Here is a 24075-nt window from a genome sequence, read left to right as displayed (position 1 = left end):
ACTTTCTTAATATTAATCAAACAGCAACAACAATGAAATCACTCACTGCTCTTGATTGAATGGCTTTTGTAACTTTAATAAAAGATTAATCTTTAACTTATACAGTCAAATATGCAAAGCTGTTTTACATTTCATTACTTTATTCAAATTCTGTACCTGAAAACTAATGTTAGACCTACCAAAAAAATATATATATATTTTTATCTTTACTCTATTGTATTTGTGCTGTTGCTTGTAGTTAGATAGATTACTCTTATTTTCATTTGACAGTATAGTTTTTGCATAAACATAGCACATACCGAACCATACCGAAACCGTGACTCTAAAACCGTGATACAAACCGAACCGTGAGTAAGTTGAACCGTTCCACCCCTACTGACTTTTGGAGAGAGAAAAAAACGGCACTTTTCGTGTGATAATAACTATATGAAACTATATAAATATAGGCCGGTCACGATAACTTTTTGTTATGTGACATATTTCCCCAGAAATAATTGCGATAATCGATATTATTCATTTTAAAGACCATTTTATGCCACTGACCATATAATCATAATGTAACAGCATAATAATGCAAGAAGGCCTACACACTTCCAAATTTATTGAAATGACAACAAACTTTCAATTTTTAAGAATATTTAGATCATGGAAATTAAGTATCAAAATATTAGATACCTTAAACGTGAATAAATAGCAAATAAACATTTTCTAGCATAAAGTGCAAAATAACAAGTACAAAAAAAGAAAAATGCACAAACAACTTGTATGGAGATTTTTCCATCTACAGATTTTTCCCTGACCTTCTTTTCTCTGTAAACTAAGGGTGCACACTATTGCTGAGAAACATATTCACTATTTATCAGTCAGATGTCCGTATGCACAAAGGCACAGATCCCTAAACAAGATCATATCTGCAGATTAAACTTTTTTTTTGTAGAAGCATTTTTTAAATTTGAACTAGCACCTCATGACTCCACCATGTTATGTACGAGAAGCTGCAAAGTTTAGTGTAATGCAAAAAACACTGTGACATTAATTTCTAAGTAAATATAATGGGTGATATATTGCTTCACCAAAAATTAGAGGTCATGTACATACTGCGCGATAAGTCGATATATTGATTGCGACAGGACTATATATAAATTTTCTGCCCCATATCTTGAATTGTGATAATTCTAAATGCATTTTAATAGACTAATTCAGTCAGTGAAAGAACGCACTCTAAATGCTCGCACTAGTCTAACCTGCTAGACTTCATCTAATGTAAGCGCACTCTGTAGGTGTTTTGTTTGCTTTTCGCGATATACTCGATAATATCAAATCACACGTCGTTAAAACAACAATTACTATATTATCGCAGACCATTCATATCGCACACCCCTATTCTGTTTAGATTTTTATAATGCATTGTCTTCTTATCGATCCACCAGTTCACATTTAAAGTGCTGGGTGTTTGCAGGGTAAAAACATGGGTCGATTTTTGCATTTGTCTGAACTCTGAACAAAACATCAGTTTTATTGAAAATGCTCATTCATTCTGACAGCAGGTGGAGCGTTTGGTAGAAATATAACGGTTTCCCGGGTGACTGCTGTACACAAAGCAGCGCAGCACCGGACTTTGAACGTGCAGCACTCGTGTTTATTTAATGAAATCATAGCCTTTTGAAGTTTAATCGTCACATTCAGCCATATCGCAATTCTGGTCTTTCCGTCCCCAAATTTAAGACCTCTTGAAATCATAATTAAGACTTTCTTGTACAATTTAAGACTTTTAAGGCCTTAAATTTGATACAACTAAATTTAAGACTTTAAGACCCGCGGAAACCCTGCTGGAGCTTATCAGTATTCCGGTATTGACCCAATTACGTACCAGTCCAAAAAAAATACCGGTTCTCGGTACCCATCCCTATTAAAGACAAACTTTTGTTGAACCCATCAACCCAGATTATTTCAATTTATTTTTTAAACAATCATGTTTACCATTGGAAATCCTGGTGAGAAACTATATTATACATGATTCTGCAAAGAAACCTCCACCAACTCGAGATTTACAAGGCACTGCCATGGACAACAGTGGATGGCGCAACTATGGCTGTGTTCAAAATCAGATGGATGGATGATTCAGTTGCAGTCGTACAGTGCAATATGGGTATTCCCTAGCCATTGAGTGTAAATCGGTTCTACACTCTTAGTTGCGGTGCATTATGGCACTGAATGAGTGCACTCGATAACATCCACTCTTGTTTCAGACACCACTACAAATGGCTGTCCCCTCGAATATTGCCCCATTTAAAAAGAATAGGGGATTTAGGACACAACCCAACTAATCAGAATCAAGTCATCCGGGCAATAGAAACCGGTGCTACTTTCATGTCGGCGCAATAGCTCACTCTTGTTTCACGCAAACGCAACTGGTGCCATCTTGCATCTCAGTTATCGATTGATTTATACATTGTAAAGAGCGTTTGCCTTTGCAAAATCTGAGACAATATAGAGAATGTGAAGATAAGCCCAGAATATGAACGCAACGCATTTAATTGCACGTTAAGTGTTTTCCTCCCTTTAGAAAACCATAAAAACAAAATGCTTAACATGGCTTATGCATTGAACAGGCAGTTACGTTAAAAGTTTATATTTTGGGGTCATTTGTTTTCCTGCACATAGTATGTTTTTTTTAGTAAATAGTACAAAGAATGTGGTCTTTTAATATCACTATCTCAGTGCATTAAGTGTTTTCTTTAAAGTGGCGTGACATGTAGCCAAGAACAGTGGCCCATACTCGGAAACTGTGCTCTGCATTTAAAGGGGTCATATGATGCGATTTCATTTTTTCCTTTCTCTTTGGAGTGTTACAAGCTCTTGGTGCATAAAGAAGATCTGTAAAGTTGCAAAGACTAAAGTCTCAAATCCAAGGAGATATTCTTTATAAAAAAAAAGTTAAGAGTCAACCACACCTACCTAAAACGCCTCGTCCTAACATGCCCCCACGTCACGAAGTGGGAAGATTTGCATAATGCCGCCCAAATGTTCACGCAAAGAAAGGCGTAACTTATTCTCGCTGTAGTATTGTTGTTGCCGCCGCCGCCATGTTGTGAATGCGCTGTGTGTTTCGTTGTGAAAGCGAAACTACTTTGTTTGGCCTTCCAAAAGAGGACGATATCCGCTTCGTCATGCCTGGAGCTGATCCGTGCTGGTCACTGAGGAAATACATCAACTTCGCGCTGTGGATCGCCAGATAGGCTTTCACCGTGGACAAAGCGGAGTCCAACCCGGGGTCGTCACATGTGGTTGCTGCAAGCCCGCCCGCCACCGCTCACTCTAGGCCTCCGGCTGTCGCTCACTCAAGCCCACCGTGTGTGACGCCGTTTCTCGTTGTGAAAGCGAAACTACTTTGTTTGGCCTTCCAAAAGAGGACGATATCCGCTTCGTCATGCCTGGAGCTGATTCATGCTGGTCACTGAGGAAATACATCAACTTCGCGCTGTGGATCGCCAGATAGGCTTTCACCGTGGACAAAGCGGAGTCCAACCCGGGGTCGTCACATGTGGTTGCTGCAAGCCCGCCCGCCACCGCTCACTCTAGGCCTCCGGCTGTCGCTCACTCAAGCCCACCGTGTGTGACGCCGTTTCTCGTTGTGAATGCGAAACTACTTTGTTTGGTCTTCCAAAAGAGGACACGACTAGAAATCAGTGGTTAAGCTGTATTTACAACACTGTTACAGAACAGTTCAACCCAAATATTCTGATGTGTCCAGCGCATTTTATGGAGGACTCTTTCCTGATCCTGGTAGAGTAGACTACACATTTCAATACACCAAATACACAAAATAATGTTATTTTTAGCAACATCATATGACCCCTTTAACCCATCCAAGTGCGCGCACACAGCAGTAAGTAGTGAACACACACCCGGACAGTGGGCAGCCATTTTTGCTGCGGCGTCCGGGGAGCAGTTGGGGGTTTAAGGGTCTCACCTCAGTCGTGGTATTGAGGGTGGAAGACAGTGCTGGTCATTCACTCCCCCCCATCTACAATCCCTGCCAGTACCGAGACTCGCAACCTTTCAGTTACAAGTCAGACTCTCTAACCATTAGGCCACGACTTGCCCTCTATATAAGAGGAAAATGCTTAACGTGTAAATAAACACATTTTGGTCACATTTTGGGCTCATATGCATATCTGCACAAAGTGTGCTTTACAATTTTGTCTTTATCATTGTCTTGGTACATTAAGCGTTATTCGTGTTGAGCGTTGTATAATGTCTCTGTTCAAGTTCTGCTAATACACAAGCAAAGTGAGAGTCATACTTACAAAGGAAACGTTAATTAAGCCAAACAAAATCAAAACTTTCAAAAACACCCATCAATGTGATTATTTTATTGAGTGATTTACTATCCGGCGTCTTCTCGTCATCTCCATGACCTGCTTCCCTTGGTGTTTTTACACATAGAAAAGGCGAAAAAAACATTACATTTTCCAGTTTTCGCTCAGAACGATGATCCGAGTTACTATTGCAATTCTCGATGCAGCATGAATGACATACAATGGTGACATTTTTCACAATCACGACAGAAAATCAAACTGCTGCCCTAAACTCAATAGCGGAAAGGCAGCGCGATCCTACCAGTATGGCGGATAAACAAAGCAGTTTCCCACAACTCAACGCTGTGTGACGTCAGCTTCACATTTCTCTATACAGGTTATTTAACAAAACAATTGACGTTACAAATCGAATCTAGACCACGTAATGTATTTGGTAGCCGTGAAATAGCTGATAAATATATAATAAAATACTTGTAAAACGGGATATTGTACAGCCAGTTATCACAAAATAAAGCCAATGAGGGTTTATTAAGCAATAATGACGAGCTGACTCACTGTACATTATCACTTACATATTAACAGGTAACGTTAAAGAGAGAAATATTATTATCTGTATTGCTATTTTAGATAGACAACACATTGTTATTTCAGTAACTGTGTGCATCCTGTATACACTAGTACTAAGGGCAGAGCTCACAGGGCCTCATCCATAGTTTGTGGTGTAGGCAGAGCCCTAAACTCCTCGAATGGATTTTAGTCTCTCAAATGCCTTAAACTATTATCCTAGTCGACTTCAAAAAATTAAAACACATACTATAACATTAACGTGGTTTGTTTTGATTTTTAAAAACACGCCCTTAAGAATAAAAACTCCCGACACATTTGTCCTGATACCAGACGAGCAGCTAACGGCTAACTAGCATTCCCCACCAAAGTTTTCAGGATAGTTTCTGTTTAATACTCTTAAGTAGTCGTCAACTCTTTTGTCCTTTCACGACGCTTCTAAATTCGTCAAAAGATGACTAACAAGACGTCTACAAGAAACAAACTGGTGTTTATTTAGTGTCAAATGAAACGACAGAGACAGAAATATCCCAAACATTCCAAGAAGTTGCGAAACGAGCTAACAATGTAACGTTAGCCACAAACACAAACTGCGCCTTTCTGTCGTTCGTGCATTCACAATATAGACGTAAATAGAACCAATTATGAGGCAAATTCACTTTTATATTTGTTAATGATGAAAATAATGGCATTTAAAGTAGCCAGAAAAAAGCTAAACATACTCACCAAACTGTTGAAATTCCTGTCAGACTCAAAATGGAGGGATGAGACTTTTAAAAAGATGTGGTAAAGTTTTTTCGCGTGTTATAATCCCTCCCAGCGGCTAAACAAAAGCCAAAAGATATAATCCACTAAAACCGGCCTAAAATAGCCCGTCTGGATGCTAAATGTAAGAGTTGGCGAAGTGTTTAGGAGGAGTTTCGGTTTTCCCCGTGAGTTGAATGTGGAGGCTGATGGCGGATCGAGTCGCTCGGTGTTATCAGGTGTGTTTGGGAGTGGCTCGAGAACTCGAGTGAAGTTCAGCTGAGCGCGCAGTGGGGGACATTGAAAAAACAATGGTATCGGATTAAAAGGTACCCTGTTGTTGACTCAATTTAAGAGGAAATGTGCATATTCTTTCATTTTCTCTCGCTACTTACTATCAAGTTTCAATTCAGTTCAGCTCAGTTCCTGTGCTTTATTTATTGGCATAGCAACAGTAGGCTAAATTTGTTTTACATTTTCATCATAACTTTTCTAAACTAAGCAACAGTATGTATAATGTATAAAGAAGAAAGACAAATACATAAGAATTATTTTTAAATTACGCCATTTCCAATATTGCCTTTCATGCAGTGTGTAGTGTAGCTGTATGTGAATGTAAACGATCTGCAAAGTTGTAAAGCTGAAAGTGCATGATAAATAAAGTTATTGTCTCCCAAAATAAAGAATGGACTCTGAACAGCTGAAACCAGTCGTTAGTAACTAGAATCCCAGTTAAAGAAATCCATCTTAAAATCCTTCACAATTTTTACCCCCTGCAAGTTATTTGTATCTAAATGTATGGATATTCACCCAGAATGCTCTCTTTGTGGATCTGAAAATGAATCGGTGCTTCATTTGTTCTTTAGATGTCCCTTTATAGTACCATTTTGGATTGAGATTTGAACTTGATCTTTACTTCCTTTAATAACCTTATTGATATCACTGAAGAAATGGTCCTGTTTTTGTTATGTAACACTGGATCTGACGCTATTCAAATCCTGTGCTTGCTTGGAAAAGGTCATATCCATAAGTGTAAAGTTACAGCTTCTAAACCAAATTGTATTGCATTTTGCTCTGAATTAAAAAGTTGCACTGAATCCCTCTGTAAATTAAAAAGAAACAAAAAAGCAGTTAAAACATACCAGATTTTAAATAAGGGTTTGAATCATCTGTGAACTGAGATAGAATGTTTAGAAGAGCTTTCTTAACTCATACTTGAGTCAAAAAGAAAAGTAAAAAAAAAATATTTATTTTCTTTCTGTTATTTATCTGTATTATTATTATTTAGTTTTTGATAATTATTATTGTATTTTACTCTTATTTTATGTTGTTTTATCTTGATACTTGCTTTCTTTACCTTGTTATTATTCTAAATCCCTCGTAACAGGTTTTGTGTTCTTGATCATTGCTAAAGGCTATCTTTCATTGTAATAAATCGATGTTTTCAATAATAATAAAAAAAGTAATTAGAATCCTGCTTCCGTGATGGCTACACGTCATGGGGTAACACATTTGCATAATGCATGCCTATGTTCTACATTGGCGGCCGCAAACAACTTGACCCCGCCCACAAACACGTCATTCTACTGGCGACTGTTCAACGCAGGATTCAAAATGTTGAAAGATGGATCAGTATCCTGTTTATTTGGACCAGCTGCTCCACTGAATCACAACCTGTAAGTATGATAAATAATAGATGTTTATATTTTCTATAGAAAATACAGAACTATTGAAATAGGCATATCGTTTCCGAAATGCACTGTACGCCGTAGACCAATCACAAAAGACTAGGCCATCTGACCAATCAGAGCAGAGCAGGCTCACGGAAAGGAGGGGTTTAGAGAGACTGAATCTTTAAACTGCTTCGAACTAATTGTTTGAGAATCGCTGGAAAATTATGTGATATTAAATGCATATTTTGAGAAAACAAAAGCGTTTTTTGACCTTGCATGCATGTAATCCTATTGTAGGAGACTCCCAAAACAATATTAGGAACCGTAAAAATGGCATAATAGGGGCACTTTAAATAAGATAGATAGATAGATAGATAGATAGATAGATAGATAGATAGATAGATAGATAGATAGATAGATAGATAGATAGATAGATAGACAGATAGATAGATAGATGATTTGAGGCACATTTCAGCTGGTCAGGCTGGGTGGCCAGTTTGCCAACCAGTTGAACACCAGTTTAGTTAGGCTGAGAGCCCAGCAAACCAGATTAGATTATTTTAAAATATCTTTGTAAGCAACTAATTTTGTGTTTAGTTTGCCTATTATTAATAATGATACTTAATTTCGTGGCCAAATTCATCCTTCCTTAAAAATCTATATGTGAAAAAGAGGGAGAAGGAAATGCAGTGAATATATGAGCAGCTGGTATGAGTTCTTTCCCCCCTCAGAACACAGTGCAGAGTGCAGCACAAGTGGGTCTGACTCATATAGGAAGTCATTGAGATGTGAGTCCCAGGCGAATTGTAGCATGAATAGTAATAATCTTACATTTTCAGTGGATTATTTGGAGAGGGCATAGTGCTCTACAATAGAGCCAAGTGGATGATAGTCATTTAATTTATTTTGTATTTTCTAAGAATTCGTAATGGAACATGCCTTGAGTTTTATATTTTAGCTGGAATTTAAATTAAGTTATAGATAAGATTGTCATATTCATCTTTGGAGCAGGATGAACCTCATATTCTGTTTGAATGGTGTTCTCAAGTTATCTTCTCTATCAGTCAACAGAGGGAGAGAGGGGCCACTCTTTTGAAGGAGTAATACAACTATCATGAAAATCATACCTTAACCTCTAGTGGAAATGATTACATATATGCATGATATGTGACCCTGAACCACAAAACCAGTCTTAAGTCGCTGGGGTATATTTGTAGCAATAGCCAAAATATGGGTCAAAATTATTGATTTTACTTTTATGCCAAAAATAAAGATCATGTTCCATGAAGATATTTTGTAAATTTCCTACTGTAAATATATAAAAACGTAATTTTTGATTGGTAATATGCATTGCTAAGAACTTCATTTGGACAACTTTAAAGGCGATTTTCTCAATATTGAGATTTTTTGCACCCTCAGATTCCAGATTTTCAAATAGTTGTATCTCGGCCAAATATTGTCCTATCCTAACAAACAATACATCAATGGGAATCTTATTTATTCAGCTTTCAGATGATGTATAAATCTCAATTTAGAGTTCTGCTGACTATGTGTCCTACAAGGTTGTGGTCATGTGCTGGATAGTCCGTTTGGGGGAGGGTAGGTGAACCGATGTGTGAGAATTTAACAGACTTTATGCACAGCTAAGCAATTTTGGTAGAGGAGGGGACTGCATTGTGGATGACAAGTACTTTCTCTTCACAAGCCTGGATACCATTGTGAAATCTAATGAGCAAATCTGCCAGACTTTTTTTCTTGGAGCTTAATGAAGTTGAGGAGCAATAAGCAGGTTATTGGATGGGGCCAGATGTATTAAAAAAATAAACACGCGCATCTCACCCATAATGGCCATACAGAAAAGATGACGGTGCATGAAAGCGGATGTTTTATTCTCTTCAATATGTTGTTTTTGCATCTAGTCTGTCTGTTTTTTACTGTGTCATATGGCATTTTCTAAGTTTCTCTTTATGGGAACATAAAACAGCATTGGGGTAATTGAGAGCTGTGTTAATTTAGCCCTTAGAAATTCATATTTTCTGCAAGTTACGCATCTCACGGTTGTTGCCCATTGGGAAACTGCTGCGGTTCCCTGGAATGAAAATAAATAAATAACTCTCAGACAAATCAGGAGAAGCCAAGTGGACGTAATAACAATTAGATACGCAGAGGAAATTGCTTTAGTGGAAGAGCACAGACAATAATCTAAACTCAGTGGCTAAGGAAGGTAGAGTGCATTAACAACAATGACTTCTTGTTCTTCAGGTAGGCCACTGGAGGAAGAAAAAGCCCACTAAATTAGTTGGTTGGACAAGACATTAATTGATAACTTCCAGAACCTCTGTAAATATACAAAGAATAATAATCAGGTTTTGTTGTTAATGTGGATCCTTCAAACGCTTGCTGTTTCAAACTTAGACCAGTCATTAAGGTGTGAGAGTGCGGTGTTGAAATCCAGGCTAAAACAGTAATGTCCCTTGCTCTGCAGTTAACAAAAGTGGCCATTTTTAGCCATGAGCTCGTCTTCTTCCATTGCATAATTTATTTTTAATTTTTTACTTTCTTAATTTGTATAATGCTTTAAACTATCCCTTTAAGCTAGTGGTTCTCAGGTGTCGGGTTACAGTTCTGTTCTTAAACAATTGCAGACATCAGGGAAAAGCAATGCTAATGATGCAAATGTAATCATGCCTAGTTAGGATGGCAAAATAAAAAGGCATAGGTTTTAAAAGCCAGGGAAAAAGTGCTTCCCATATTTTTATTTTATTTTATTTTATTTATTTATTTGATACCACAGGCTGTGCATCCATTTAAACAGTATTTTGGCACAAAATCAACATTTACTTGGTTAAAGCTAGCCAATTTAAGAAGATGCCAACATGGACAGGTTGCTTGAGATCCCTCATCGTCAAAAATCATGCACAAAACTCCATAAGCTAAGATTACATTAAATACGGGTTCACCTGCAGCTAGGATAAACATGGTTTGTGCCAACAACAATGTGATTTGTGCAATGAATTATTGGCAGCCGAGTACACGAAACCATCAAAATTCATGAGACCTTTAGAAACCAAAATTGTCTGCTTCCTTTTCAGCATGTCATGTTAATCGTTTTGAATATTGCTGGGCCAGTTCATAACGATATTAAGTATTTGATTTTATGGACAATTCCTTAATGTTGTACGATAAACACTTTCTGATTCTCAAAACAGTTGAAACTCACTGTCATTGGCTTTTACAAACTCGTCAAAACTGCAGATTTAGTCATAATTATTGCATAGGTTAAATAATAAATCTTATTATGCAAAATAATAAGTATATGCATAAAGATGCTGTAAGCGTAATATGTGTTATAGGTATCTATGGGTGCATTTTTTGAAAATAAGGCACAGGTTGTGATAAATTATTCCTTGTTATACTGAAGAAATCTACATGTGTGTCACTCTGAATGAATAATAAATACCTCCATTGCAATCAAATGTTTAAAGATGCTATGTTCCTTATGGGGGCTCTGAAGAATTTTTCCCAGGAAGGGGTTTTTGTGTGAGAAAGTCGGTAATGACGACTTCACCACACCCTACTGAGTCATCCTGCAGTCTCACATAGACTACTATGATGCCATCAGTGGGAGCCCTTATCAGCATGGCACAGTCATTTCCATGGTCGTCGCATTCCTCTATGTTATTAGTAACGTTTGCGGCCGTGTTCGGGAGAACATCACTCACAGCCAGCCCTGAAGCCATGGATCAGTACTGCCTTTCACACTAACAAAAGCCTTAGAAAGTCTGGGCTTCATCCCAAACATACACACAAATACAAATGAAACTTGGGAGTACTAGCACACAGAGTACTATGGAATTAATGAATATAATAAAGTGATCCTGTCCGCCCTGAGATTTGATGTTTCTCATAATGAGGCCAATTGTGGACTGATAAACACGGCCCTGGAGAGAGTCTATTCTGCAAACGCAATGCTTGGGTGTTTTTTCGGCAGTTCAGTCAAACCTTTGGGAACGATGTTGACATGCTTTTGCATTATTTAACATCTAACTGACATTTCCGAATCAAGCTCTGGTGTCTGAAATCTTTGATAGGGGTCCAGTGAGCGCCACCTTGTGACTCAAGAGTACATATAGTGGCCAGATTTATCAGAAAGAACAAATGTCATTCCAATGCAAAGGCAACAAGAGAAATTATGCACACTTAAAGCTGGAGTGAGAAATGTTTAGCATGGAAATGTCAACTTTTCAGCTCTTTTTCCAGTAACTAAGTCATCCATTCACAAGAACAGAACTAAATGCTCTTTAAATACCGTTCTACCATGTTGTGACGAACAATTTACGCTGTGACATTTAATAGAAGTTGGCCGGTCTGTTCTAGGGTCCGTGAAATAAATGTTATATTTGACATAATTTCTCATGCATGGATAAGGCTCTCACTCAACGACTTATCAACTGTGGCCTATTCTTTGCTAACGTGCCTCCGGCACTCTCCGCTATTAGGTTCATTTGTCGCGCAGCCCTATTTTGTAAAGCCCATCACTTGTGAGCTGTTCCATTTTACTATAAGATCCACATGGGAGCAAGATTGAGAAGTAGGTAAGTGAGAGAGTTTAAAACACTGTGATGAAACTTGAAATAAACCATTATCACAATTTATTTGTGGCGCCTCCTACAGGTCCCTGGAGGGTAATAGCGTTTCCCCTGCTTAGCTTATTATAGGATTCCGAATTGACTCCTGCTCAGTGCCGCAGATTGTTAATTGTATTTTGCATTGACTGGTGTGCAGTGATAGACTGTATGCTAGATAATGATCTTATAGGTTGTTTAATATCCCTCCTGAATTAGAAGGAAGGAGTTAATGAGCTATTTATGAAGGGGTCACATGCATTGAGTCTTTTGACACTGTCATATTTTCCATGTTCCATTGGTTTCTATGTTCCCTTGTCAGCGTTCCTGATAAGAAAGTGTCTTTGATTGGTTACAGACACCATTTTCTCTGTCACAAGCGTATACACAGAGACAAACAGAGCATGGAGCAATTAACACTAGACCTAGTCATCGCTGATTTTCCAATAATAGGAACTAGAGCTTCTTATCGACTTGCGTAGGAAGTGGACTGATTTAAATGACGACATGTCTCTGTCATAAATTTCTGCACTCCATTGCTAGGCTGCCATGGAAACTGTCATTCAAATTATTTTGCTATTTAGAAATCAAGTGGCTTAGAAAAAAAAAGATTGGAGTTGAAGAGAGAGAGAGAGACGCACATTTCCTGTTGAGCTGGGTCAATGCAAGGTTTCTGACAGGCTCCGGGTGAGTCAGTGCGGATTAATACAGGGGCTGTGAATATATTGAAGTTTGAGTTCATTTAGGGTCTCACTGGCCCAGTGTGATCAAGATCTATCAGACCCACTCCACAGGGCTTCTGCTTCCTTCAACCTATTATTGACACGAACTGCAGAGAATTATTGAACAGGATCAAAGAACGCTGTAATTACGCTAGCATGATGTCATGCATATTTTTCATGACAATGTGTATCAATACAAAAGCAGGCTTGTTACAAGCCTGGTGAAGATGATGATGATTTCTAGGGTTCATTATTTGAATAACAGGGCCATTATGAGCCTGTATGTCACCTCAAGACAAAAGATACGCTTTTGCTGTAAAATATAGGATTAAAAAGGGTTTCACAAATCTAAGGGCTGGGCATGTTGTGACTCTGCAAGCACTATTAGACTGAAATATAGCTTGCTGGGATTGAATTGTTTAGCTCACATGATCAGGTTGACCGTATTTCTCAAGGTTCAATTTGAGCATATGAGCACATTTTGAGAAATTGTATTCTAATTTATTTATATATATATATATATATATATATACCCACACACACACCTGTACTGTATGTACATAGTTTTTTTTTTATATATAAGACAAATACAATAGATACAAATTAAATAAAATACACTCGTTTTTCTAATACAGTAGGTTTAACATGCATACTTTATTTAACATATTTTGTTGTTTGATTAACATTACTGAGACAGACAGGTATTTAATTAGGCTGCTGTCCCTTTAAGACCGAATGAACGTAATATACTGACACATATTCGGTTTTCACCGAATGTTTTCCCCCGTGTGTGTGTGTGTGTGTGTGTGTGTGTGTGTGTTTGACGTGAAGACGCAAGAACTGATCGCAGAACTGGGATCGCGCGGGCGGCCGGCTGAGAGAGCGCTTCTGTTGTGTGTCATTGAGCGTGATTCCGTCTGTCCCGCCTTCACTTACTGCAAGGTAATCGATAACGAATTGTGATTGGATGGTAATTTTGTTCTACGACAAGCTTAGTTACCTTTGATTAGTTCTGCGTGTGGCGGGACAGAACACTTCTACTACTTGCTCTGATCACCCAGTCGTAAAGAATTTTTTAAATACGGGACAAAACATGATTTTTTTTTTTCAAAATAAGTCGGGACACTACAAGTAGAGCTGAAATACGGGACTGTCCCAGGAAAAGCGGGACGTCTGGTCACCCTACACATGATGTCCTTGGTGAGATAAGACATGACCAAGAAATACCAGCAGGAGTCTGGAGACGTTGTTTATGCCATGAGATCCTTGAGTCTGACCTAATATACATTTTTTATTAACCAACCAAAGTTAGAAATTTGACAGCCAGTGATCACCATACATATTCATTTTATGGAAAAGAGCGGCTTTTCCATTGGGATACTAACTCTTTTTGTTCTCCACAGGTCATGCAAGATTCACGTTATGACAAATTATGACAACGTTTAGTTTTATATAGCCTACATTAGGACACTACAAGTAGAGCTGAAATACGGGACTGTCCCAGGAAAAGCGGGACGTCTGGTCACCCTACAGATGATGTCCTTGGTGAGATAAGACATGACCAAGAAATACCAGCAGGAGACGTTGTTTATGCCACGAGATCCTTGAGTCTGACCTAATATACATTTTTTATTAACCAACCAAAGTTAGAAATTTGACAGCCAGTGATCACCATACATATTCATTTTATGGAAAAGAGTGGCTTTTCCATTGGGATACTAACTCTTTTTGTTCTCCACAGGTCATGCAAGATTCACGTTATGACAAATTATGACAACGTTTAGTTTTATATAGCCTACATTAATTTCCACTACCATTCAAAAAAGTATGTTTATGAAAGTCTTTTATGCACACCAAGCATTTATTTGACCAAAATACAGTAAAAAACAATAATATTGTGAAATATTATTACATTTTAAAATTACGGTTATTTTTATTTTGATATATTTTAAAATGTTATTTATTCCAGTGATGGCAAAGCTGAATTTTCTTGACGCTCAAGAAATATGATTTCTTATTATTAATGTTGAAAACAGCTGTACTGCTTAAAAATTTGTGTAAAACAATGATACATTTTGTTCAGGATTCTTTCTAGAAACAGAAATTTTTACTGTCACTTTTCATTCTTTTTAATGTGTCCTTGCTGAATAAGAGTATTGCATTTGAATGGTAGTGTGTATATAGGAAGTTGCATGTTTTTTGAGGGATTCCATTACAATGAAATACAATAAAAAAATATTTTGATTCTAAACAAGTTTATTCATCCATTTTGAGTCGCCTAACTATCTTATCATTTCATCACAAAGCTTATTTTTTCTAGGTTTATAGGAGAATGTGAAGCAAGAACCACCTGCTTTTCTCCTTCAGCTATTCAGTCATCTAGATACGGCGTGTGAATCATAAGTCAATAGGAACAGCACAATGTCACAGCTCTCCCGGACCACAGTGAGAAGATGCAGTGTTGAATTTCTGCCTCATTATTTTAACACATGCTTTCCGATGAGGAAACCTCATATAATGGAGAAGTTTGTTTTTGGCTTCTGTAAATATCTGAGTTGTTGTTACTGTCGATGTGTCAATATATCACACTGGTGCAGAGCAGTGTGAAGTTCAGCGAGTCACAAGAGATAAAAATGTGTAGCAGAGCATAGACGAATGTCGGGTATTAAGAGGTAGATTTTCACACTACAAGAAAAGGTGATTCTAAAAACAGACTTTGGTGGCCAAAATAGAATCTCAGTGCAGAACAGCGTAAGTCAAATGTGAAGCTTCATTCACAGGTAACAAGTAAGCTATGAAATTCTGTCTCATCTTAACGATCCTTTAGAATTGTCCTTTTAAAATGTCAGTTTGTTAATAACATCACAAACATTTTCTGAAGGAAAAGTGAGGTGTGTTCACCCATTCAAAACTATAAGTATGCTAGAGTGTTCGGGGATGTTTCAAGGCCGTTGCTATGCAGTTGCTAAGGTCTTCTGAACAGTTTAAGCATGCAGTTGCTAAAGTGTTCTAAGTGGTTTAAGCATGTAGCTATGCAGTTCTGCATTGTTAATCAATTCCTAGAAATTCTGAGTGGTTTCATGTTGCTGTGCGGTTGCTATGGTGTTATGGATGGTTGCTAGGTCGTTGTCTGAGTAGTTTAAGCATGTTGCTATGCAGTTGCTATAAATATATATATAAAAAATGGTTGCTAGTTCATTGTTAGGGTGTTACTAGAGTGTTCAGGGAGTTCGCAAGGCTGTTATGCAGTTGCTAGGATGTTCTGAACAAGCCTTAACATGTTGTAATTCAGTTGCTATGGTGTTCAGGAAGATTACAAGGTTCCCCCTCTGTAGAAATTGCGGTCCGGGGGCACCTATTGGACCGAAAGGGCACTTTTAGCATGTTAGCTGTGCAGTTGCCCTGTGTTCTGAGTGGTTTTGGTGCATTGCTAAGTGGTTGCTGACTTGTTCTGAGTGTTGCTAGGGTATACTGTGTGGCTGCTAGGTGGTTACTCACCTGCCCAACTCTCTATCATTCTATGATATTCTTGTCCCTAGATATGGCTTGCCTGAGCAAGCACCACAAACAAATTATAATACAATATCTATTGTCCTCTGTATAGTACAGTACATAAAATCTGTTTTTGTTTAGTACCAAATTTGGCCCACAGATGCTGTTTTATACAGTATGTGATTTATGGGCAAAATCCATTCAGTGTGTTAGAAGATAACACACCATAACGAGAAAAGCCAAAAACACTCACTGAAACTTACTGACTATTCAACATTTCAAAGAAACAGTAGATCAGTTTTAAGCTGATGAATTTCAAGTGTTGGTAAGCAACTTTATATTACTACTCACAATAAGGGTCTGCAATGAGACATATCAAGAGCAGAGGCTTCTTGGAAATTTCTGGCGGCAGTGGTCTCATACAATGTCAGCTCAGTGGCTTGAGGTACAATGGTGAAATACAACCCGAGTGGATGGCAATAAACTTCCAGTCATTGGCCCTGCACTGCACTGTAAATAACCTGTGACTCTTTGACAGTCGATATATATATATATATATATATATATATATATATATATTTACGTACATGGATCATATGCAGCCACAAAGTTTTGCTTCCATTTTCAGATATGCCACAAGATGGGTGAAACGCTCCACTTTTGACAGCCTAATAAACCGCTAAAACTTCCACACAAAAAAACTGCTCTGTCGCACTAAGCCAGCATAACAGCACCGATTATGGACCCCATTATTAATTATATAATTATCTGTAATTATTACACACATGTAAACTGATTGTCTAGATGTCTGTAGAAATACTACTGATCATTTGGCATTTTAAGAAGGCCAAAATCTGAATTGCACAATGTTGCATTTTCACCCTGCATTCCCTAATTGACAGAAAAACGCAATTTTCCAAGAACTGATGCCGTGTGCTGTAGTTCAGACTCCACGGTGGTTATTAAATACAGTTCTAATGGGTAAGAAAACATTTTAACCTTCTCACCGAACACATTGCCATTTCATTCTTCCCTGCTGCTCTCTCAGATATTGAAATATTTGAAAACACATTTGCTCTGAACTGTCTGATTCACCCGATTCTTCCCGTTTTGATGCAGAGATCAATTTGTGCAATTATGAAAAGCAACTCAGATGGCATGTATTCATTAAATTCTACATGATCACAAGGACATCTATTCGTATTTGCATACACGCAATTGTGGAAAATGATTATGGATTGCTGATTCAAATGTCTTTTCTGGTTTAGCGGGCTGAAATTTATATCTAATCCACAATAAACATCAAGAAACACAGCCGGGGGCTTTTCACTGGCTATTAGGACATGTAGGTACACCATCTGAGCTCCATGCAACTCTGATACAAATTAAAAAAAAACATTCTGTCACATTTCATTTTCTTCTATGTCTTTCTTGTTATTGAATCAAGAAATGACTTTTCCCATACTGTAGACAACAGAAAAGGAGACCCAGAAAATACAGTGTTCATTATTGATGTAATATTCATTACTATGTTCATTTTTTATGGTCCTTCTATACTGAATAAAGTAAAAAGGGAAGACACAGGGGTCAGACATGAGGGCAGTGAGATGTAAGGGTATATCATAATAGCTGTTGAGAGCCTTTAACTTGTGAATTTAAGAGAGCCAGCCTGCTATAGTATGAATGCCAGGTCCTTTCTCGTGGCCCATCCCTCACTGTGATTGCTTTAGCCTTTTTACCCATGGTAAATATTTCATATACTGTTCAAGGTAACATGTACATGAAAGAAGCACTGATATAAAATATTGATGCAAACAGATGTTTAGGTTTGCATCCCTCAAAAGGTGTGCGTCATTCAAACTGAACTGCATGGATTAAATCAGGCTTTATGTGATGCTGTTGAACACATGTGATACATGTAGAGCAAATGTACACATTGACAAATGAAGAGCAACCCGCAAAGTGTTTTCACTGCATATGACACCGGCTCCTGAAACATCTATTCGAAAGGGGTCATGCACTGATTGTGTAAAGGGAGGCCACACGGAGGCCAGTCAACAGCTTCTGCGCTCTTGTCATTTGTCCTACTGTCTACTGTGACTGGGTTCTGTAGTTGGTTGCAGCTCTGCAAAAAAATATGGGTAACTGTCTTGCACTAGTCACATCATAAAGCACAAAGGACTGGCAGCATTTAGCCATCCATCCTCCAGCCAGAGATATCATGGCCCTAAATGTCTCCGGGAATAAATTGAGAGTAGAGCATATCAGTAATCCAGATCTATATGCCACTCAAACTCGGTGTAACATGCACAGTGACACAGCATAAAGGGGCTGCCTGTCAGTTTCTCCTTTGCTGCTATGCTTGTGTGCTGCAGCTCTGCATTTGATTGGCTGACAGCAAACAATAGGTCACATATTCCAAGGTTGTTGTGTTTTTATCATGGTCTGTATATTCATCCACTGAAATGGGTCAGAATAATTGTCCAAATTGTCTTGAGGGTCAAAGTGTATCCGGTAGAAACGGAAATAAGGAATAAAATATGTATGGCCTTGAGTATTTTTTCACATCTCACATCACTTTGTTAAAGACAAACTGAGGTTTGCAGCAGTTAGAACTAGACATGTACCACCATGCCAAAGAATGGCATAAATGAAGCAATTGAAATGAGAAATGTGACCACTGGGGCATTAAAGTTGGCCATGCGGTCAGTGAACAGCATGCCAAACAAATTTAAAATTCTGGTAGCATTGATTGTGATGTCATACCTGTATCTCTCTCTCTCTCTCTCTCTCTGTCTCTCCCTGTCTCTATATTTACTGCATGTACGACTATTCAAAATATATTTTAATGTTTTTAAAAGTGTATTAAGCTCACTAAAGCTGCATTTATTTAATCAAAATACAGTAAAACAGAAATATTGTGAAACATTTTTACAGTTTTTTACCAACAACTGTTTCTAATTTATTATATTTTATACTTTTTCAGTAAAGCTGAATTTTCAGCAGCTATTACTCCAGTCTTCAGTGTCACATGTTGTTTCAGATTGTATATATAAAGTAATAATAAAACAAAAGAATAATGAAAAAAATATATTTTTTTCTTGTTGAAGTATTTCCTGTTGATACCCCTTTTCAAACAACAGGATAGCAAATAGATGACATCAAAGCAATTCAACCAGAGATGTCCAAATCAGGGCCAGCAGGCCCGTAATGACTTTTGATTTGGCCTTATCTTAATTTCTAATTTGTCTTTTTGCTTTATAATTTTTTGTTTTATTTTGCATTGTAATGTAGAAAATATAAGTTAATTTAGTTAGAATTTAGTGTGTGTGTGTGTGTGTGTGTGTGTATATCTGCTGTTGTACCTGCACTCACTCACATCGTTAACACATCCCTTCACACTAGTGTTTTTCCCTCAACATTTAAACAGGCTCGTATAACCCCACTTCTTAAGAAACCCACTCTTAACCCAACTCTTTCAGAGAACTACAGACCGGTTTCCCTTCTACCTTTCATTGCAAAAACACTTGAACGAGTTGTGTTCAACCAAGTATCTGCCTTTCTCACACAGAACAACCTCTTGGACAGCAACCAATCTTGCTTCAAAAGTGGGCATTCGCGGACCATCACCTTCAACTCAACCTGGCTAAGACAGAACTGCTTGTGGTTTTAACAAACCAATCACTTTATCAAAATTTTACCATCCAGTTAGGCTCATCAACCATAATTCCTTCAAAAACAGCTAGAAAAGTTGTGATTGATGATAAACTGAATTTCTCAGACCACATTGCTAAAACTGCCTGGTCCTGCAGATTTGCTTTATACAACATTAGGAAGATCAGGCCCTTTCTTTCAGAACATGCTTCACAACTCCTTGTTCAAGCTCTTGTTCTATCCAGGCTGGACTATTGCAATGTTCTCTTGGCAGGTCTTCCAGCCACTTCTATCAAACCTCTACAATTAATCAAAAATGCAGCTGCAAGATTAATGTTTAATGAGCCGAAAAGAATGCACGTCACACCTCTGTTCATCAATATGCACTGGCTACCAGTAGCTGCTCGTATAAAATTCAAGGCATTAATGTTTGCCTACAAAACCACCATTGGCTCTGCACCCCTTTACCTAAATTCATTACTTCAGACTTATGTGCCCTTTAGAAGCTTGCGTTCTGCAAGTGAACGATGAATTATTGTGCCATCTCAAAGAGGCACAAAATCACTTTCACAGACTTTTTCATTAACTGTTCCCTCCTGGTGGAATGACCTGCCCAACTCAATCCGAGCAGCTGATTCCTTAGCCATCTTCAAGAAACGACTAAAAACACATCTGTTCCATCTTTATTTGACCCTCTAACTCTAGCACTTTCTATTCTATTTTAATTCTACTTTATCTATTTATCTTTTTTTTATGAAAAAGAAAACTAACACTAGCTTTCTATTTTTTTCTATTCTATCCTACCTGCGTTAGGCTAAGCGAGACTTGTCATTTGCACTTACATATTGTTGCTCTTTTGTTAGTTTTGATTGCTTTTATTGTCCTCATTTGTAAGTCACTTTGGATAAAAGCGTCTGCTAAATGACTAAATGTAAATGTACGTATATATATATATATATATATATATATACACACTATATATAATGCCACATTTACTTTACTTTTGGCCCATGATCAAGTTTATTTTTGTTGTAAAAAGTGTAGGCACCTCTGGAATATGAACTAAAAGTGACAAAACAAATGTAGATTTCATGGGGCTAAAATATGTAAATATTTTTTGGTCAAATACTTCCTCCTCTTAATATGCAGAAATAAGTATAAGTATGCCATTCAGGTTTATTTTCTCAAAAAGTATATAAACTCTGTGTCTCTGTGGCAGAGGCGGACAAAGTACTCAACTCCATTACTGTGAGTGAAAGTACAGATACTGCTGGTCAAATATTACTCCATTACAAGTAAAAGTTGTAAAGACAGTGTTAATAAAGAATAACAATTTGGTCCCTTTGTAAATTCTCTTTGCCACCTTGAACAATTCTTAGTTACTTAAAGTGTAGATACGGCCGGGAAGTAAGAAAACACAGTCAAATGTATCCTCAATACTTCAATTTATTCATAGAAATACAGATATTATATAGGCATATGTCGAGGGGAGTTTCATCCTCTTAACCAATGAGGATATGAATAACATACACGTAGGATCTTTGGCCAAGAACATGTGTTTATATAAAATAGCCACATGTACAGAAAAACATGGACATATTAGGAATAGACTTTTGCGAAGAATGCTGAACTGTCTTCATGGTTTCATCACGAACTCCTTTACCCTTGTAGTCATAACATTCATGTCTTTATTGGGGACAGAAAAACAAGAGAAGCTAATGTATACATTTAAGCATGCATACTTCGCATATAAGTAAGACATATTTAAAACATAATATCAAGAGAGAGAGATGGATACAGAAGGAGGGATTCAGAAAGAATGCGTTGTATATATAAGACTGAGAGAGAGGGAGAAAGGAGGGGTAAGACATGTCTGGAATCAACAGAAAGACAGAGAGTGTTTTCTAACAGACAGATTTTAGTAAAAGTACAGAAGTACTTGCTTTTAAAAGTACTTAAGTACCAAAAGTAAATTTCCTTTTTTATGTCAATGCACTGTTTTATTGTTGTACGTAATACTTGCAATACTTCTGAAGCAACTTAGAATACATTACACCTGCTGAATACACTACAGAGTGATAAGGAAGATAAAAAAATCAAACCTGCTTTAAAACCCAGCAACACAACTGTAGCTGTACAACTTTACAACAGCAACACTGCTTTAACAAAAAAGCAAAACAGCAAGACTTATTTGACATCAAAACAAACATTTTTAATGCTGTCTAATCGCTCTCGCTGTACTTTGGTGTTACACACAGACCAGTCTGTGCAGTGCTGCTTCAGTCAAACACCTTTTGTGTTTTATTAGGAGATGCACAACAGTTCTTCTGTGGCTTTATGGGTAATATTTTCACGTACACAATTAGCAAAATCAGACAATATTGTGTCTTAATATATACCACAATATTAACTTCTTATTATTGAATTTTTGTAAATAAATATCACATTTGCAGGGAAATCACTTCCTGTAGCCCTACGAGAGTGATTATAAACTGTCTGAAAAAAAAGAAAGTCATGTTTTAGAGAAGAAAAAAAATCACCCACTGACTTTCAAAGCTGCTACATAGTACCGACTTTCTACTTCGAGGACCTTGGTAGAAATGTAGTGGAGTGAAAAGTACAATATTTGTCTTTCAAATGTAGTGAAGTTAAAGTCATAAGTTCCCAGAAAAAATAATACTCAAGTAAAGTACAGATACTCAAAAAGTGTACTTAAGTACAATACTCAAGTAAATGTACTTAGTTACTGTCCGCCTCTGCTCTGTGGTGCTATCAAACCATTGCTTTGTGCACCTCAGCCAGTCTGACACAGCAACAATGCCTCAACCAATGGCAAGAGTTTGGAGGCGGGGCTATCTGTTTAAAAATGAACAGAAGTCAGGTGATGCTATTCTGACAAACATTTCACACTTCTTTAACAATCAAAATATAATAATAATAATAGTACAAAAGAAATATCTTTCTCTCTCTTTCCCCATTTTAAGGGCTAGCTCTATGTTACAAGAACTCCATTATTGTGTATAATATTTATTTACTACTGCAAATGGAACGTTGGACAAACATACACATCTGTTCTCATAAAAAGGCAGAAAGGGGAACAGGTCTTCCCGTCTACTGCTTCATGGGGCTACTACATCATAATCTATTATCATGTTGTTTTGACCATTATTATTGGTTTCCCTTTTCACCTCTGATTCATCACAGCGTCACATTTAAAAACTGTCTTCTAACAGACAGAAACACACACACATTATGCTCAAGGTCTCTCCATAACTGAACACACGGGTCACAAAATGAATGATTTCCTCCTCTCTCGCCATGTGTCCTCTCCCGCCCTCCTACACACCTCACGCAGGCATAGACAGGGTCCCGCACAAATACGCCAGTTCACTAATGTCCTCCAGAGAGATGCCAGCCATCCCATCTGGGTGATTTCAGATGCCATCATCATCTCCATTACCGCTCACATCAGCATGCTGGTGCTACTGGACATGAGCTCCAGCAGATGGAGGCAGCAGTTCCGCTCTATGTGGCGTGACAGTCTGCAGAGATGTTTGCCTAAGCTTTGCCATGCTGTTATAACTCTTCATTATTAATCAGCTCGCACATATCTTTCTCTTCATGCTCATACCGCACGCTACCCCCCATGGTCGGCATCCCATAATTCACACAGCTACTTACGCTTCTCTGACGTGCCCAGGAGCACAATGAGCTACCTCCAGATTAAAGGCTTGTATGGCAGTTTACTCCCAGGCCCCATCAGCATTCTAGCATACCATCTCTCTCAGTCACTCTTTCTCTTTGAAATCATCACATCTAATATTCCCCATTGAGCTGCACACCACACACAGATGCATATGCGCTTTCACGGAGCACAGCATGTGTATTTCGCTGCTTAAAGACCCCGTAGCTCTGTTCCAAAACCTAGTGAGCTAGGCCGCATCTTAAGACATTTTAGGCGCTCTCCCATTGAGAAGGCTGTTTTAAGATGTTGGTATATTAATTATGCGGCCTAATAACATATCTTCTCTAGGCCAAATTCTAAGGCAGCACAGCATGAATCCGTTGCTGAGGAGGCAACCTCAAAATGCATTGTAACAAGCTAAGTTAAAAAATTATCCCAAGATTAAGAAGTGTTTACAAAAATCCTAATAAACATTCATTCAATTTAAAAAAATTTAAAATAGAATAAAAAACTCTGTGTATATATATATATATATATATATATATATATATATATATATATATATATATATATATATCATTCTCCTTAAAGTAT

The 24075-nt window shown here is 37.6% G+C and overlaps 1 protein-coding gene and 1 long non-coding RNA gene across 2 annotated transcripts in view; one reads left to right on the top strand and one right to left on the bottom strand.

The window, feature by feature from the left end:
* LOC107594905 (catenin alpha-1-like) overlaps positions 1–5949 on the bottom strand; it is a 140156-nt gene extending 134207 nt beyond the window's left edge. Inside the window, exon 1 of the mRNA XM_016285119.1 lies at positions 5613–5949. The gene's annotated coding sequence lies outside the window, so the exon portion shown is untranslated. The remainder of the gene's footprint in view (positions 1–5612) is intronic.
* Positions 5950–7027: 1078 nt separating this feature from the next.
* LOC107594910 (uncharacterized) overlaps positions 7028–24075 on the top strand; it is a 19058-nt gene continuing 2010 nt past the window's right edge. The window contains exon 1 of the long non-coding RNA XR_001610212.1: positions 7028–7092. This is a non-coding gene — a long non-coding RNA (uncharacterized lncRNA). The remainder of the gene's footprint in view (positions 7093–24075) is intronic.

Source organism: Sinocyclocheilus grahami, unplaced genomic scaffold, assembly GCF_001515645.1.
Source record: "Sinocyclocheilus grahami isolate Dianchi unplaced genomic scaffold, SAMN03320097.WGS_v1.1 scaffold192.1, whole genome shotgun sequence".
NCBI classification, from domain to species: Eukaryota; Metazoa; Chordata; class Actinopteri; order Cypriniformes; family Cyprinidae; genus Sinocyclocheilus; species Sinocyclocheilus grahami.
The sequence above is the reverse complement of the archived record's forward strand: the minus strand, read 5'-3'. Positions and strand labels throughout refer to the sequence as shown.